Consider the following 19916-nt stretch of genomic DNA (forward strand, 5'->3'; position numbering starts at 1 on the left):
TTTTGAAGTTACTCTTGCTTTAAGTGGGCATATTACACCGTTTTTTATTTTTTTAATTTTTTTTTTAATTCAAAAAACCAAAAATTTTTCAAATTGATTTTTGTAGAAAAAACCGACTTGAACTAAAGTACAGTGGAACCCCGTTAACTCAAATTAATCGGGACCGCGGCCGATCCGGGTTATCGAAACTCCGGGTTAGCCGGAGAAAATGGTAAAAATTAATATAATATGGTATGCTTACAAATAAACTCCGTTATAATTGTCACACAGACACTGGTAAACCACGTTCGCGTTACGCACAAAATCACACATACAAAGCGTCGTCGAGAGTCTCATTTTTAGCTTTATTATTAGCTTTGCACCGATTGTCCAAACTGTCTTTTGTTATCATTTTGAAACAAAATTCTTCGATTTTAGTTCTATTTTTCTTCCAATCCGATACTGTAGATGTACTGACACCATACGTTGCTGCAATATTCGCCTTTATCAATTCTACTTAATGCTTCTAGTTTCTTTTCCACTGTCACTACAACATTTTACGTTTTGTTGCCCTTACCTAGACAAAAAACACGAAAACACAAAATCTGAATAGATTTACGAACGATTACAGAACGGAAGCGAACAATACGACTTTACTACACACAGTACCGTCTCTGATGTTATGTTATTTAATAACAGTGATGACTAAGACCATTGTTAAAAAAGAATTTTAATAGTCTTTTACTTTTTCTAAACAATACAAAGGCAGTTTCAAATAAATAAAGGATACTACAGATGCCTGTTGTTTTCGATAACACGACAATGACTGTGGTGTGCCATGAGTCATTTTTACTATGGTATATGTACTTCAAATTACACAAATACCCATTATCTCTCAAATATTATATTACATACATTTTTATTGTTGAAATGTTTGTCTGATAAAAATCGGTCCGGGTTATCGGGGGCCGACTTATCGGGGTTCCACTGTACCTTTTATTATTAGAATACCTCACAATTTAAAAATTCAGTGTCAATAATGCTTAAAAACTAAAGACAAAAAAGTTATGCAATAAAATAACCGTTGCGCTAATCAAAACGTACGCCTATGACAGGTACTAGAAATTTGCAATTGATGGAATCAATTTGTAACAAATATAGAAGACGAACTTTTGTTGGAGTGAAAGTAAAGAGAGGGATATACTCCAACAGAAGTAAGGAAAAAAGAACTCGATAACTAGTTGTGGCTATTATGAAAATAAAAATGAAGGGACTTCAGCGTCGAAGCCGAAGTAAGAAAAAAGATACTACTTTGCAGTAAGACTTAAGAAAGGGGATTAAAAAAGGGATAGGAGTAGAAGTATGAAGAGACAGAGGCAAACTGAATAGAATTGGCTAGCAAGAAATGCAAGAGAACAACTTGACACTCAAGGATGGATACGGCTCGTTTGCATGCCTGTCGAAGAACAGTAGCTCTAAGTAGATAGTAATGATAACTAAGAGGTGAAATAATAAAATAAGAATAATGTACTGAAAATAAATGAAGATTAATAATTTCTAAAGACGAACAAAATAAATAAAACTAACAAATCATGGGCGCCATGAAAATGATCTTCGATCATTCTCCCAGGTATCTTACACTGCTGTCGAATATTAAATATATTAAACCTGTAATAATGAACATAAAGGGATAATAAAAATAAATGATATAAAAAATAAGTTAATATTTATTAAAAAATAACTACAAGATCTTTGACAATCTCTGAGTTACACAAAGTGCATATCATGTGACTCTAAAATGACATAAGTTGTACAAAACATTATATCTATCTAAGATACCAACAATAATGTTACCTGTTACAAAATTACATAAGTACCTCTTACTTACATATAGGGTACAACTCACATGAGTCTTCTACCAAATGGTTATAGTACGCTTGCTACGTACCACTAAATTGAAACCGACAAAGATGAAAATAATACAAATAAATAGGCCCAAGCCTCACTAAGAGAAAATACGATAATGAATTAAGCAAATGAATTAATAAAAGTTATAAAAATGAAGCTAAAATAAATACCGAAACGATGATCTAAATTAACCGAGCAAATGCAATGAAATAAAATAACGACGACTTAACGGAACAACCGAAATAAAGCGAATAACAATAAAATATTTGGAAAACAAGCGAGTAATATTACAAAATAAATATCAAACCAATAATAAAATATAAAACCCAATTTTCTAGGCTTATTACCTTGTGCACACAAGTAACTTACCATATCTACAATAGTTTGGAAACCAAATTAATATACAAATAGTTCATATAAAAAAAAACAGAGGTAAACTAAATCTGGAAAAAAAATTAATTAACATAGTGCATTAAACCGAGAGTCTGAAATATAAAACACTATAGTTACTCAAATCCACACAAAATTAAATGTTCCCAAACAAATCCAAATGACTCCTAAAAAGTCCGCTACTGCATCCCAAAATGAACACCTGGGTGGTATGAAACGGTACCTCCTATATGTCCAGGTGTAGAATGAAAATCAGGAGCAGGAACGCCCCAAGTGTTTCCCAAATGACATACTCCCAGAGTGACTTGACTGTGGCTGTAATGGTTTCCCTAGGTGGTCAAAGGGGCTACGACTTCACGTTGTGGTTTCTCCAAAATAGCGGTGATTTTTATTCCAATTCCAGAAGGAGTTGTGTTAACCACATGTCTCCCTACTGCAGAAAACCCTTGGTGGTAACTTTTTCACTTTAATTAAACTGGATGTTATAAAATAAGTTGAATGGAAATCATCCGCCATTTTATGGTACCTATTCGACCCCACAGCCAACAGTCAACTAACGAACATTCCTCTCTCATTCAGCGAGGAAAACGTCAAACTCTCACGGAACACGAATTAAACGACAAGGAACGGTTCAACAACTATGTTCCGTACGCCTAAGTGTGACGTCACGTAAGGAGTCCTTTACAAGAAAATTAAAGTGATTAATTGGGAGGTCAAAAGAAAATAATTATAAAGATAATTTAAGAGCTAAAAAATGATATTATAACGGGTCGACCGTTGCAGATTTATCTTAGGAAGTTGAATAACAGTACCAGTTTTCATTTGTCTAAATAGAAGCATTCTGGAGATATAAAAAAAACTATGACAAGGCGCCATCTTCAAAGAGCTCATTTAGGATGCATTTTCGGAATAGGTGAATTGGATTAAATTGTCTTAAAATTATCTGAGGAGCCTTTGGTCTTCTGAGAGTTTCTGTAAGTTTCTGGGCATGATTACTGGTGTGACCTTGCAATTACTGTGTAGGTAATTCCTTACTACTTATTTTATTGTTCTTTTCTACAACTGAAGTTTCAAATTTTTTATTAATCTATTTTTTGTATGGTTTCCTCTATATTATTTGCCTATTTGTTGGCAGTTTCTTTGTTTATAAACCAACTATCGTTCTCTCTTTTATTTTGTGTAACTTTTTTATATGCTGGCGACATTCACAAAAGAAGATTTAGATATTTTTTTGGTTTTGTTTTTTTAGTCCCGTTGTTTGATGTTATTTTTTTTTGTTTTTAAAAATCCACAAGGAAAAGAAAGAATTTTTCCTGTAGGTGGCTTTATACCATCAATCTCAAAAATTTTGTTGAAAAATCCTTTGTAAAAGGTACGAAAACTTTTATTAAAATCCCTTTAAGGGCTACATCACAACAGAACATTTTCGATTTTCTTACAAAATTATCATCAGTGTTGAATTCTAGACGAGCCGCCAAAGAAATACCAGTTGAGAACCATTTAAATGATTATACTTTTATGAATTCATATTTGCTTGAAATTCCGTAGGATGGATATAATTTATAAGAAATTATTCCCTTAGGTACCTAATGTATGAACCTTCCCATCACGTGGGAAGTAAGGTAAATTTTTTTGAAATGTAGTATTGTCTCTACATTACGACAGTTAGAAGGCAACTGAATGAAAGTTAAGTGCTGTTTCTGAAAGGTGGCACCTTCATTCAGATGCCATTTAACTGTCGTAATGTAGAGACAAAACAACTTATTTTACATCCCACATGATGGGAAGCTTTATACTTTTCCTAAGAGTATAATTCCTTGTAAACTATACGAGAGTAAAAAACCGCTATACGCCGTAAAAATGAATGGCGCACACAATATTCCAGCTACAAAAGAGCTGATATAAATATTACGTGGCGCGATAATGTATTTTCATTTTGATAGAAAATAAAATTCTAGTTTTATTTTAAATGATTTTCCATAATATTTGCTCAATTTGAAGTAAAACGCGCCACACAAGGATAACTTTGACACAATTTGCATTTGAAGCTCTTTTGTGGCGCGTTTACTTCAAATTTAGCAAATATTATGAAAAAATCTTTTAAAATAAAACTATAATTTTATTTTCCATCAAAATGAAAATACATTATCGCGCCACGTAATATTCATATCAGCTCTTTTGTAGCTGGAATATTGTGTGCGCCACTCATTTTTACGGCGTATAGCGGTTTTTTACTCTTGTATCAGGAGTTTTCCAAAGTTATTTATAAATTAAATGTATGAAGTTAAATGCAATGTTTATCGAATACACGTTAAGCTTTATAAATAGTGTCGCATGTAGGAATATTATGCGCCACTGGCGAGAACTGCCGTTCTCTGGTAATAAGTTTTTAACATGCACCATACAAAAATACACCGCTAACGTACATTATTATGCTTGCAATTGAATTTTTCTATTTTTTTTAAATTATTGGTTTTTAACGTTAACTTTTTTATTTTTTATATTACAAAGTTTGTTGAAAAAATTTTTGTAGGTTTTTATAAGATCTATAATAGCTGTTAATAATATAATATCTGTTAATATTAAATCCTTTCAAAATCTTAAGTCGCAAAAAGAAGTGACTTTGAAAGGGTTGGTAAAGGTGGTTTTTGCATCTTATTAAAAGTTCCAACTGTCTGTAGCTCACTCAATTTTTGTCGTAAAAAATTTTCGTAAACCAATTTCTTAAGAATTAAACAAGCTACATTTTCATATGTAAACATTTTTTCGCATCTCTGATGCTAATCTTTCTATTCAGAAGAAAAGGTCTTGTTTTACCAAACTAGAAAAAATCGTTATTCGCTTGTAACTTCAGTTTTTTAAAAACTAATTGTTTAAGCCGGTCAAACTTCTGTAATCTCTTAAAAATACATAAATGGAAAATACGGAATAAGGTCGATGACTAATTTTATGTAAGAGTGGTAATTAGGGGGTTGTCCGATAACTTTTTGACTTAAAAATAGGGACTGACATTCTTTTCATTATAAGTCGCTTATTTTTTAAGCTACACACTTTATCTTTTATTTTTGAAGATAAATCTTTTTAAACATTTAAAATTAGTTTCTATAAGTTATCCTCGAAAAATGTATAGTTTTTCCGTCTTTTGAGTTTAAAACTATAATATTTAGTATTTGACGAAGGAAAGCTAACATATAATAACGTACAGCTCGATTACTATTGGTCTTAAATAAAATTAAAAAAACACTTTTTTTCTTTTTTAAAAGGTATATATTCGTTAAGTAAAGTTGTTTTGATAAAACAAAAACTTTTTGAGCTATTAGCAGCAAACTGAATAATAACATTGATTTTTTCCATATTAAACTAATACTTTCGATAACCAATAAATCGAACACTATTAATTTTATCAAAAAAATGTATAAAACATTTTTTGCTTACAATTAATGTTTTTACCAAGATTTGCGGTCAAAATATAATAAAAAATTTCCACTCCCGAGATGGCGTGGCAACCACCCCATGGTAAAAGCGTCTTTCGGCATCATATAGATTTTAATTCTTGGACTATCCACTACTTATTGTTAAATTTTCAAGCAAATCGATCCATTCTGTAAAAATTGCGAAGTGAAAAGTTTCAGTTCCTGAACTAATTATACATTTGGAGATCTATAACTTCTGAACGGCTTAACTGATTTTGATCAGTAAACATGAGTTGGAGACGTATTGACAAATACTATCTGATGCATTCAAGATCAAGTAGTATGATAACTGAACATAATATTACATGAATTATTGAGCTTGAAAAACCGTTTTTCCCATAAGAAATAGATTTGATCATATTTATGAAGCCTATAACTTAAAAACTAGAATTTTCCCAGATATAAGGTATACACCGTTAGACGCGACTGGAGACTTCCTACAAACGCTCAGTTGTCGGCGTAATTCGTAGGTTGAAATTTTGAGTAATTGTCGAAAAACCAAAATTTTCAAAGTTTAATTTTTCAGTTTTTTGGCTATGGTGAGCAGTGTATATATCTCAGCTTGATATCTTAGGCACCATTTGAAAGCTTAACTCAACTATATTGATTTGTTGTATTTGTGGTTTTCCTGTCTCTCCTTGAACCTAAGAAATATACGCCCAAAAAATATGCTATTTTGTATCTCCCTAGCCCTCTAGCTGGCTTACGGGTAGTCAGAAGTCAAAAATTACACAGGTTCTGAATCGGCCCTTACACTCTCTTGAAACAAAGAAAAAATTTCAGATCGGTGTAACGTTTCCACACACATACATACAAACATATCCACAAACATTTTCCCCTTTTTAAATAAAAATTGAGTCATAATTCTGAGCTCGGTAACTTTTGAACGGTTTAGCCGATTTTCAAAATTAGACATCCGTTGGAAAGGTAATGAACAGTATTATCAGAAACCGTAAAGGATGGACTTAAATTTTTGGAATTTTTGGGAGTTTTGGGGACGAGAACGAAAAACAGGCCCTAAATGCCGTAAAATCCACACCCTTGGACCAAAATGGAGAGTTGACATATGGTTGGGTGAGTCTTTCCCTAAAATTTAAGATGGGGTTTGGTCCAGTTTTCAATTCAGTCAGGTTTAGAAAATCGAAAATTTCGTGTATAATATAGTGTAGCTTGTAGTGGTATTGTTGTTGGAGTTGTGCGCCACTGACGAGAACTGCCGTTCTCTGGTAAACAATTTAAAGGGTTCTCACCCTGGTACTTCCTTGGTGGCTCAGCTAGGACTCAGCTTTACAAAGGATTTTTCAATAATTTGTTTTTCCAATGGCTGCTCCTGGATTTCTTATTTGTTTCGCATATTCTTCGGAATATTTTTTTATAACAAATCTTTTTAATGTTTTCGGCTTTCACTTCATTTGTGTAGAATGTCATCTTTGTTCAATAACAGTTTTAAATAATTTGCCGATCGCGTGGCCTCGTTACTTTTATAGATCAATCATATTTTTATTAATGGATTGACACCAAAAACTACTTAAATATCATTTATTTTAGAGTTAAAACTGTGACAAAGAGTGATGCCATTTTGTTGTAGAGTACTTGTATAAATTATTACATAAACAACCTCGTTGTATGTAGTATAAACAGAATAAGGAGAGAAAGGAGGGAGAGAGGTAATATTTTAAATTATACAAATAAAGTTTTCATAATTTCTTTATTAGTAATTTTAAATTGCCCATTGCTATTAAACTGTTAACCGCTTTCCTTCAAAATCATTTTAGAACCATATGTAATGCTAAAAATATACAAAAAAAAATTAAATTAGTAACTTAGTATGTATTATGTTTTCTACGTAGCTTAATACAAATTATTTTACAGATAGATTATTATTTCACATAAATGCCACCTAGTGGGGATGTAGGACACCAATACATTGGCTTGAAGTTCTTACATTTACAGACGAACACTGCAATACTAGCAGAAGGAGCCAGTAGGCACCACAAAATAATAAATGGCACATAAAAACTAATGAACAAAAATCTGCCCATATAGTTCCTTACAAGACAATAGTTAAATACCTAGGGCTATGTTTGAATAGCAAACCACATTGGCAGGAACATATCAGAAAGAAAACCGAAGAACTTAAACTAAAATAATCGAAGTTATATTGGTTATTAGGTAGAGGCTCCCAACTTAGAATCAAGAACAAAGTAGTAGTTTACAAACAAACGTTCCAACCAGCATGGTCCTATGGTTTACAGTTATGGAGCTGTACTAATGAGAGTAGCTATGCTTGCCTTTAAAAACTCCAAAACGGAAAAATTCTGCTTCTGCTTAAAGTGCACTCTCCTCAATGGAGGTTGGCTACTACAACTGCAAATTTTTGTCTGTCTTTAGCTGGTCTTATTAGCTCTTCAAAATTTAGCTCTGTGCATTGTCGGATTATTTTAGCCACTATAGTTTTTTCTTTCCTAGTCCACGCTTTCCTTCGATCTTTCCTTTCACTATTAGTTGAGCATATTGATACTTATTATTTCTCTTTATGTGGCCTAGGTATGATGTGTCTCTAGCTTTCACTGTGTTTAAACGGAATACTAAGAAACATGAAACTAAGGGGCATGAAAACCGATTCCACAATGATACAAACAGGGAAGTTTTAAAGCTTTTAGATAATCAAGATCTAGTCCGCAAGCTCAATCGCACCAACCTTCTGATATTGTGTGATATACAGGGTGAGTTTTTAGTGCGGGATCGGTCGATAATTCCATTACGGTATAGAATATCGAAAAAAGTTATTTAGAAAAAATGTAGGCAATGATATTCTCCACGCTTGGAAAATATGTCCCTTTCTACAGGGTGATCAATAACAGCGTGGTATACCAAACATATAATTTTTTAAATGGAACACCCTATATATTTTTTCATATTTATATTCCCCTCATAATTCTTATTCATATAATATAGGGTTTTGCATTACTATACAGGGTATTTAATAAGTTATGACCATTTTTATTTCTAAATCCCTATGAGATTAACACCCTGTATATAAAGAAGTAATTCATAGACAATAATTTGTTTTATGTAGTAAGATAAACAATATACTGTAGTTTTTAAATTAAGTCCAATTAAAATCATTGACGAATGTTTGTATACAGGGTGAACTACAAAACCAAATTACGATTTTCTCTATTTTTTTAAATGGATCACCCTATATTTTATTTTTCAAAAATATTGTATTTATTATACTCTTTCATTTTTATATAGCATTCCCTATATCTAAACTTATTACTTTCGGAGATATTTTTAGTTTTCTTCAACTTTCGGGAATACATTCAATTTTTCTAGTAGAAATAAGTTGGTATTGAATGATAATTAAACACAATTATTTTTATTCAATAAATCATTAGCACAAAATATAAACCATAGCAATATGCAATGAATGTATCAATAAATGTGATATTAAGAAATTATCATATTTCTCTAATATACAAGAATCATACAATTCCTACAAAAAAAATATAGGTATGTTGTGTATAATAAAATTACAAGATCATTTTTATTTAATAAACAACTCACACAAAACATAAATCAAAACAATATACAACTAATTTAATATTTTTTAGATTATTATATCAACAGCATTCTAAGCCAAGAAGTTTTTAGTAACACATTCCTAATAGCAGATTGTGACCCGCAGTTATTAATAATATAATTTTCATATTAAATTTCATTAATATGCATCAATAAGAAATCCCTACTTTGTTAAAACTCAAACTAGGTGATCTATAAATGTTTAAGGTGATATTGTTAGAGATTATGTGATTGGTCCACATTTTTTGACGGTTGAGGTTTTTATACGAGGGTGCTCCAGTTCTTCCAAAATTGATTTTTTTTAAGTGGGGCTATATAAAAAACCTTGTATACCAGAAGCATCCAACAACGCTTGATGATATGAAAAATAGAATAAAAGAAGCTTTTAATAATACTGACTTACCAAAATGTTAGAAATGTGGCTCGGTCATTTGAATATCGGTTACAAAATGGCATAGACGTTGAAAGTAGTCATTTTCAACATTTACTTTAGACTTATATCCTTAGCATCACATTAATTGGTACATTCATTAAATTTTGTTATGGTTTATTATTTTTTTGTTAGTTACTTATTGAATGAAAATATTTGTTATATTATTAAATAATAGTTATTTGTTAAGTTATTTATATTTATAAGAATAATTGAATGTATTCCCGGCAAATGAAGAAAACTAAAAATATCTCAGAAACTAATAAGTTTAGGTATAGGAGATGCTATATAAAAATGAAAGAGTATCATAAATACAATATTTCAAAAAAATAAAATATAGGGTGATCTATTAAAAAAAAATTGAGAAAATCGTAATTTTGTTTTGTAGTTTAAAAGTGATTATAAAAATGAATGTTCTACTAAAAAATTCTTGGCTTAGAATGCTGTTGATATACCAATCTAAAAACTGTTACATCAGTTGTATATTGTTTTGATTTATATTTCATGTAAGTTATTTATTGAATAAAAGTAATCTTGTTATATTTTTATATACAATACAAAGTTTTTTTTGTAGGAATTTTACGATTCTTGTATATTAGGGAAATATGATAATTTCTTAATATCACATTTATTGGTATATTCACTGCATATTGCTATGGTTTATATTTTGTGTTAGTTATTTATCTAATAAAAATAATGTTGTTTAATTATCACTCAATACTAACTTATTTCTACTAGAAAAATTGAATGTATTCCCGAAATTTGAAGAAAACTAAAAATATCTCGGAAAGCAATCAGTTTAGATATAGGGAATGCTATATAAAAATGAAAGAGTATATTAAATACAATAATGTTGAAGAGTAAAATATAGGGTGATCCATTTAAAAAAATAGAGAAAATCGTAATTTGGTTTTGTAGTTCACCCTGTATACAAATATTCGTCAATGATGTGAATTGGACTTAATTTAAAAACTACAGTATATTGTTTATCTTATTACATAAAACAAATTATTGTCTACGAATTACTTCTTTATATACAGGGTGTTAATCTCATAGTGATTTCGAAATAAAAATGGTCATAACTTGTTAAATACTCTGTATAGTAATGCAAAACCATATATTATATGAACAAGAATTATGAGGGGAATATAAATATGAAAAAATATATAGGGTGTCCCATTTAAAAAATTGTATGTTTGATATACCACGCAGTTACTGATCACCCTGTATAAATGGACATATTTTCCAAGCGTGGAGAGTATCATTGCCTACACTTTTTTTAAATAACTTTTCTGGATATTTTATACCATAATGGAGTTATCGACCGATCCCGCACTAAAAACTCACCCTGTATAGTGATAAATGCATAATATAATGTCAGTTTAAATACGAGTATTGAGTCTGGCGACCTTTTTGCGAATCTTTTTGCGATTTAAAGACATAAACAATTATTATCATCAGCTCTCTTCACGACTGCGTAAGCAAGCACTTACAAATTAGAACATAATAAATGATAGATATTATGCATATGCATCTTGTTCCGAAGCTATTTTTTTGTAACATTTTATAATTTTTTTCTATTTTTATTGGGAATTAACACAATTTTAAATCAAGATGCGGTTATTTTGATGTTTCTATTTCTCTTTTATTTTTGTTTGTTAAGATAAACTTTAAATAAATGTGTTAAGAGTTTAAAAAAATATTTTGGAAGAGTATAGAGACAAAATTTCGGGTCAATACATTTTAAATTTATTATTTTTTTTGAATTCTGAGAAAACTGATAAGTATTTTTGAAAATTTTAAATCCAAAATAAAATATTACATTATTACCGAGAGCCAAAAGTTACAGGGGTGAAAAAAAAAACAGAAAATTGAGTATGATTTTTAATCTCAAATATCTCATTCAAAAGAAACAATCTCATTAAAAATAAAAAGAAAGAAATAAAAAAGTTTTTATTCTAAGGGACTTTTGGCCCTCGGTTATACTGCAATATATCATTCTGCGTTTATAGTTTTTAAAAATGTTTATTAGTTTGTTCAGAATTCGAAAAATTAATGCATTTAAAAAAGCATTGGCCCAAAATTGGCCCAAAATTTTGCGCTTAAGCTCTTAAAAAACATGTGGTTTGTTTTAAAAAAGGTCGTTTCATATTAAAGTACAATATTTAACGTAAAACTGTATTTGTTAATATTTCTTCAATTTTTCTGATTTTCTTACAAGTAATTAGATATACCAACCTATATAGAGATATCTTCAGGAAAGCGACCATTTTTCATTTCGTCGATATGAGCGTCACTTGCTGCAGTAATTCTTTGGCACCTGTTATGAGATTCATCCATCACATCAAACAAATGTGGTCAAAAATCCTTAAAATAAAGTTATTCATAATAAATTCTAGACCAGATGATATTCCTAGGGAAGTATACATAATTTTAGATCAAGTTTAGAAGAACATGATGTTGTCCAACAGAAATATAACCAAGGGAGTGGGACAAATGTCAGACCAACATAACAGTATATTAGTAATTAATTATAAAACCAAAACAAAATAAAAAACAATGCACAAAATACAGGGCCACAAGTCTACGTAACACACCATGGATATATTATAGGAAGGGTAACGTATAGACGGATACGTGAATAAACAGAAATATTGTTTGGTTATAATATGGAAAGTAGATTAACAACTGACGATGATCTTAAGAAAGCATATGAGCTCCTGGACTAGTTCTGTGGTATGTGCTTGATAAGAAACAAATTTCCATTGAGTATATGGAGATTGTATGGAAGATGTATCAGAGTAACAAAAAGGATGATGATGATTTATTGTTAATAGAGAATTCCGTAGGCGTAGAAACTTGACCAAGGAAAAAACCTATATGAACCAAAAAATATTATATTTATATTCTTCAAGTTATTTATTTTTTATCAATTCTCCATTTATACCATCATTTCCTGGTGCTTTGTGATCTTTAAGAGATGCTATTGCATTCTTTACTTCTTGGAGTGTTGGTGGTGGTATTTCCACATCTGCAGAATGAAATGTAGTATCTGATTTCTCCATCTCACTTTCAATATTTAGTAAATTCCGAAAGTATTCCTTCCATCGCTTTACGATTTCTGTTTCCATCATTATCAGTTCACCTGCTTCATTTCTCATAGCTTGTGTTACCCCAACATTTCCACCTTGTCTGACTGTCTTCACTTCCCTAAAGAATTTTCTTATTTGATTCCTCTCGCCACTTATTTCCATTACTCGTATTTGCTGTTCTATGTAGCTTCCCTTTTTAGTTCTGAGTAGTTGCCTTGTCTGTGCCCTCGTTCTGCGAAAATCTGCTTTGTTCTCCTGTAGGGTTTTGTAGCATTTTCATTCTATTGTGAGTTTTTGTTTGAGGAGGAAACGTTTTACATCAAAAATTGTATGACATTATTCTCAGAGTATGGCAACAGCAGAAAATGCCTAGAGAATGGAATGGAAGCGTTATAATACCCATACATAAGAAGGGAAATAAAGAGCAATTCCGAAACTACAGAGGCATATCGCTTATTAGTACAGCGTATAAGATTCTATCAATTATCTTACTAAAGAGACTCACTCCGTATTCGGAAGATATTCTAGGCGACTACCAATGCGGCTTTCGAAGTGGAAGGTCAACAATAGATCAAATATTTACCATCCGAAAAATATTAGAAAAAAACTGGGAATTCAACCGAGATGTACACCAAATTTTCGTAGATTTCCAGCAAGCATATGACTCGATAAAAAGAAGCAGATTATGGCTAGCAATACTAGAAATGGGAATACCAAGAAAATTAGTGCAGCTCACTCAAATGTGCGTGGCAGACTCATATGCACAGGTAAAGATAGGAAACAGAACATCGATGCCATTTAGTATAACATCAGGGCTTAGACAAGGAGACCCTTTATCACCATTGCTATTCAATTTGGCTTTAGAATACGCAATAAGTAAAATATCGTCTGAACTAACAGGGGTATTCGCAAATCGAGGATCAAAACTATTGTTGGCCTTTGCCGATGATCTAGATGCAGTCGATCATTCTACAAGAGACGTAAGAGAGTTGTTTTCACTGCTCGAGGAGGAAACAGGTAACCTGGGCCTTCGAATAAATGAAGAGAAGACGAAATATATGCTGGTGACCAAAAATCCAAGACCAAGAGTTAGGCAGAACCTAACTATTAATGACCACAACTTTGAAGTAGTAAAAGAGTTTAAATATCTGGGAGCAGTAATCACAGAGGACAATCACATAGAAAAAGAGGTCTCATCAAGAATAGCTGCGGGAAATAGAGCATTATACTCCCTATCATCATTATTAAGATCTAAGCTGCTGAAAACACAATCTAAATTAAGATTGTACATGTCAATTATTCGCCCAGTTGTTACATATGGGAGTGAAACATGGACTCTACATCAGCGAGAAATAAATAAATTGCTGATATTTGAAAGGAAAGTCCTCAGAATGATATTTGGTCCTCAAAGAGATGAATTGACAGGAGAGTGGAGAAGGCGCCGCAATGCTGAATTGGTGACTCTATATGGTACTGAAAACATCGTCAGACATATAAAAGCTAATCGGATAAGATGGGCAGGTCATGTAGTAAGATCAGAGGAAGACAGAGTCCTAAAGACAGTGTTCTTCGAGAGACCAGACGGTAGAAGATCAGTGGGCCGTCCCAGAGAAAGATGGAAGGATGATGTTGAAACCGATCTATCTAGGATTGGGGTACAACAATGGCAAATCGAAACGCAAGATCGCAGACGATGGAGGGCCATAGTGGATGCGGCGAAGACTCACCCCGAGTTGTAAAGCCAGTCAAGAAGAAGAAGAAGTTATTTATTACTTTACATTAAGCTGATTTATTATTCGGATTACTTACTTTTTTGTCTAATTTAGAGTTCACCATTACACTGAAGTACACCAAACATATTACTGAGACTACAAACTTCATTGTGGTATTTTATCTGAAAGTAATAGCTATTTGTATAACAAGGGAGGAAAGTGTTACTTTTCCTCACGAGAATGAAGTTTACTGCCCGACGCGTAGCGGAGGGCAGTAATCATTCAAGGGAGGAAAAAGCACTTTACTCCCATGTTATACATATGGTTTTTCCACCTTCCTCAAATAACAAGTCATTTTTTCATTTTTACTTAATTTATTTATGTAACTAACCAACAAAATTTATTAGAACTAAAACTAACAAGTAGGTACAATATAACTGTCAACTGTCAAATATAAGTCAAATTATTAATGTAAACATTGTTAAATCAGAATTAGAATTTACTGTTTTTTACCATTCTGAAAAATACAGAGTGTTTTTAAATAAACGTTAAAATGTATAGATACTTACGTAATAGAAAATAGATATTGTACAGGGCGTCAATAAGTTATATTTCATGAATGAAATACTATGACGTCACTTTTACTTTTCCTCCCTAGGGAGGAAAAGTACAACTTTGCTCCCTACAATCAGGTCCGGAAAAGTATACTTTCGGTAGAGGTAGGTGGAAAACAAAATAATCATTAGTATCTAAGCTATATCAATGGTGTTATAGAATTTATAGATAAAAAAATATGAAAATTTTTTTTAAGGAACGCTTTTCTTTAGTTACGAGTGACTAAAATAAAAATATAAAAAAATCAACTAAAAATCAGAAAATAAAAAAATTCAAACTCGAAGGATTATTCGAAAAAACTGTTAGACAGATTAATAAATATACAAAAATCTTACACAGTAGTTAAAAAATTGAAAAAATATAACACATTCGTTAAAGAAACCAGTCTTAGGAGTCTGCAGGGTTGATTCGCTGTTGTCACGTAACTTTTTTGCACCAATAGAAACACTTACAACATTTCAAGAAATGTACAGGTTTATGGACAACATTATTGCTACAATGTATGGATCACTCATTCAGGTATTTTAGTTTAAAACAATGATCTCGCTTCATTAAATTGATGTATTTTTGCATCAGTTCGGTTTACTTTAACAGAATTATATTTTATCTAAAACATTAAATAAAGAAATGCGTTCATTGATTCAATAAATGACGTTATAATTTGAAGAACACTGTACATTAGTGCAACATTTTATATTCATTAATTTAACCGCATAATCCTGATGTAGTATAGTTTCATAAATGCAATGAACAAATTATTAGTGTTATGAAAAAGCAATTGGATCGATAAAATGATTCATTGCATGAATGATTCTATTCATTATTTTTAATGAAAAGAATTACATTATAATAATGATTATGGTCATTAGTGAAGGACTACGTGTTTATTATAGGTATTAACAAAATTTTCATTGAATTAATGTAAAACAAGCTGAAAATGTGAGCATTATCATAACGAAAACTTTGTTTATTTACGTATTTAAATTCATAATATGGAAAATTTCTATTATGAAAAGTTGTTTAGTATTAAATGCTATGTTTTAATATGCAATTATATCCTAATTTAAATATTGTGAACTATAAAGGTATTCTACTCTCGAGCGGAATTCATATTTTTTGACATACCTCCAATAAAATTGATAAAATTTGATATATGACGATTGCATCTTAGATTTTAGACCATGCAGATCTTTTTATGAAGGATAACTTTTCTTTGTAAAATTAATAATAAAAGAGTTATGAATGAAAATTTTATTGGTATCCTTAATTTGAGAAACATTTTCAAATATTTTTTTTTATCTTTAGAAGGATATACAAGTAATTGCATATTAGAACATAGTTTTTAACTCCAAACAACTTTTTATAATAACACTTTTCAATATTAAATACAGATACAGAAAAATACAGATACTTTAATCTTGATCGAACTTCATATTTTTTGATATATTTCGTATAAAATAGATTTGATATCTAATAAAAATAAATAAATACAAAATAAACAGTTTTCCTTGAAAATAGTGAACTGTAATTTAACATTACATTAACATAAATAAACAAAATTTGTTTATCTGACAGTTCAATTTTGTGTTGACATTTAGTTGCGTCAAAAGAAAACAAAGTAGAGTTGACGTTTCTATGTCGGAAGAAAATGACAATTTAAAGGAGGCTTGTGACGTCACAATGACGATTTTGAGGTCGGATATCTCGAAGATGATTAGAGATAGCGAAATGCCGTTTTCAGATCTGGATTCAAAAGACAAAACTACATAGGAATCCATCGCTAGGTTGCCTCTAGATATTTCAGGAGTAGCAACGCAATAATACGCAGACTATTGCGAATTTATAAACGAAAAGTTTTCGTTGAAAAGTCAATGATTGGCGTTCATTGGTACCTACTATGTATAATATTTTTATCAGTGTAATTATGCTTAAAATTTTGTTTAAAAACAAAAAAGATTATTTTATATGAACAACACTGCAGTTTTAGTGCAGTACTACATTACAAAAATTGATAATACTTACAATAAACTCAAATGCAATCTTATATTCTTACTAACTGCTTACAAATATAGGGACTGCAAAATATGCGATCCTGCTCTTTTTATAGTCAGGGATAATTAATGTTTTATAGACGTATAATGAGTTACCCTACATTTTATATTGTTGTTTAGAGATATCTTTAAATGAAGACATTGATGGACATATTGTGTCATATTAAATTTTCATTTATGCATTATCAATAATTAAAATAACGTTTTAGCCTACAGATAAGAAAATATAAGACCGAAACGAAATAATTGCATTTTTCCAATGCTTTCATCATCCAGCCTCAAAAGTCCACTGCTGAACATAGGCCTCCTCCCCTCGTTTCCAACCCCATCTATCCTGCGCCGCCCTCATCCAGTTTTTATTTACCTTTCTTAAGTCGTCAGTCCATCTTGTAGGTGGTCGACCGACGCTTCTCTTGTCTTCTCTTGGCCTCCATTCCAATAACCTCTTCGTCCATCGCCCATCTTTCATTCTGGCTACGTGTCCTGCCCATCTCCACTTCAACCTGGCTATCCTCTCGATGACGTCAGTCACCTTTGTTCTTCTCCTGATTTCTTCGTTTCTGATTTTGTCTCGCAGAGTTATTCCTAACATTGACCGCTCCATTCTTCTCTGCGTGACTCTTAGTTTGGTAGCCGAGGCTTTAGTTAAGGTAAGTGTTTCTGATCCGTACGTCAAGACTGGGAGGACGCACTGATCGAATACCTTTCTCTTTAGACATGTGGGTAACTCACTTTTAAAAGTTTCTCTCAGTTTTCCAAATGCTGCCCACCCAAGACCGATTCTTCTCTTCAGCTCATGAGTCTGGTTATCCCTGCCAATCGTAATTTCATGTCCCAGGTATTTATATCTATCTACGAGTTCTATTTCCTTCCCACCAATACTGATGTTCTGGTTGGGTACCAAATTTGTCATTATTTTTGTTTTTGAGATGTTTATATTTAAACCTACATTTTCTGTAGCTACAACGAGTTCTTGTACCATCTCTCTTGCCATACCTAGATCCTCAGCTACTATGACTATATCATCGGCGAAACGTAAGTTGTTTAGGTATTCTCCATCTATTTTTATTCCCTTTGTCATCCAATCCAAACTCTTGAAAGCATGTTCTAAGACCGTATTAAAAAGTTTAGGTGACATTGGGTCTCCTTGTCTAACCCCCCGTTCTATTTTTATGCGATTACTGTTAGTATGTAATTTGACAGTGGTTGTTGCCTGTAAGTATAATTTGTGTAATAATTTTGTATACCTATAATCTAGCCTGCATTCTTTAAGCGCCTGTAATATTTTGCTAAGTTCAACTGTGTCAAAGGCTTTATGAAAATCGATAAAAACTAGAACTAGGGGTTTATTGTATTCCACTACTTTCTCAGGGTTTTTATATCCAATGCTTTGGTTTGGGAAAAAGAAATTTATAAAAGGGATAAAAATCTGATCTAACTTTATCAATAAACCCACCTTGTCTTGGCAAATACGTCTATTAACATGAAAATCCCCTCAAGATGTACACTAAGGTAGAATAGCAAAGAATAGAAAGATGGACAATAAGGTAAGAGTTACGGTTAAGGAAACAGTTACACTGTATTCTGATAAACCCACTACTATTTTGAAACAATAACATTAAAGTTAAATATTAAGTTTATCCGGGATTAAGCAACAATTGGTTGTAATTAAAGTTACATCATAATATATTTTTTGTTTTTGACTTTTCGACTTCCTCTCCGTGAATCGTTTTCAAAAAATTAAAAATAAATAAAAATAAAATAAGGGAAATATATAGTTGTTTGTTATATTATATTGTTAGCGGTTAACCAAATTGACGGAGGACCCACTCGACCTCGATTTTAACCCGGGATCGGTCGCGAGCTCATTTTTATCCCGGCACCTGCCACGTGGCTTTGCAAGGCGCCAACTGCCACGTGGGGTGCTCACAGCACCCCTTAAAAGTTTGCTGTGATCTACCTGTTTAAAAAACAAAATAATGTGTTGAGTAACACAAGAATATAAAAAACATGTTTTTTAACTTATTGGCCACTAATATGTTATAAAAGTTAAAAAATAAAATGAAAAAGGTGTTATAAGCAAATTAGCAAGTACCAAGCCATAATAAATGAAGGCAAGTAAAATATCTAAAAAAATTAAGATTTAGTGAGTATAGAGTCTATATTAATAAATTAAATCAGTTATTTCAATAGAAAATGTAAATTTGACCTGTTTATCAAGAATTAAAAAAAAATTAAAACTTAAAGTGCCAATTCGATTTTAGAGCTATAAGTTCAGAATGACACTAAATAACCACTTCAAACAGTAACACATCTATGCTATATAATATTATAGAAAGCTACTATGACGCACAGCTCGGTTACCAAACTTAAAATACCAAATATTTGATAAAAATGTGTTATGGTGATATACTTTTTTCTATATAATACTTGACACAATTGAAATGAGTTTCAAAACTTTTAAATTTTAATTGCTAGGTTAATTAAATTTGACTTACAATTTTCTTAACGCTAAGCCTATCACGTAGGTATTTTAGACCGATCTTCTTATTCTTCTAGTACCAAATCCACTAATGAAGGTTGGCTACAACCATTGCAAATTGGTCGCTATCTTCTTCTTTTCAAAGCGTCTGCGTGTTTAATCCGGTCTAGTTGCGAATGTTTTTATGGTCTATTAGGAC

The 19916-nt window shown here is 31.4% G+C and overlaps 1 long non-coding RNA gene across 1 annotated transcript; it reads right to left on the bottom strand.

Moving 5' to 3' along the window:
* Nucleotides 1-7444: 7444 nt before the first annotated feature.
* LOC126880683 (uncharacterized) lies at nucleotides 7445-17295 on the bottom strand. Its single transcript, XR_007696674.1, has 4 exons — nucleotides 17207-17295; nucleotides 14667-14751; nucleotides 12004-12132; nucleotides 7445-7539 (listed from the first exon to the last, which is right to left on the bottom strand). It is a non-coding gene; the product is annotated as an uncharacterized LOC126880683 (long non-coding RNA).
* Nucleotides 17296-19916: the final 2621 nt, after the last annotated feature.

Source organism: Diabrotica virgifera, chromosome 2 (assembly GCF_917563875.1).
Source record: "Diabrotica virgifera virgifera chromosome 2, PGI_DIABVI_V3a".
Taxonomy (NCBI): Eukaryota; Metazoa; Arthropoda; class Insecta; order Coleoptera; family Chrysomelidae; genus Diabrotica; species Diabrotica virgifera.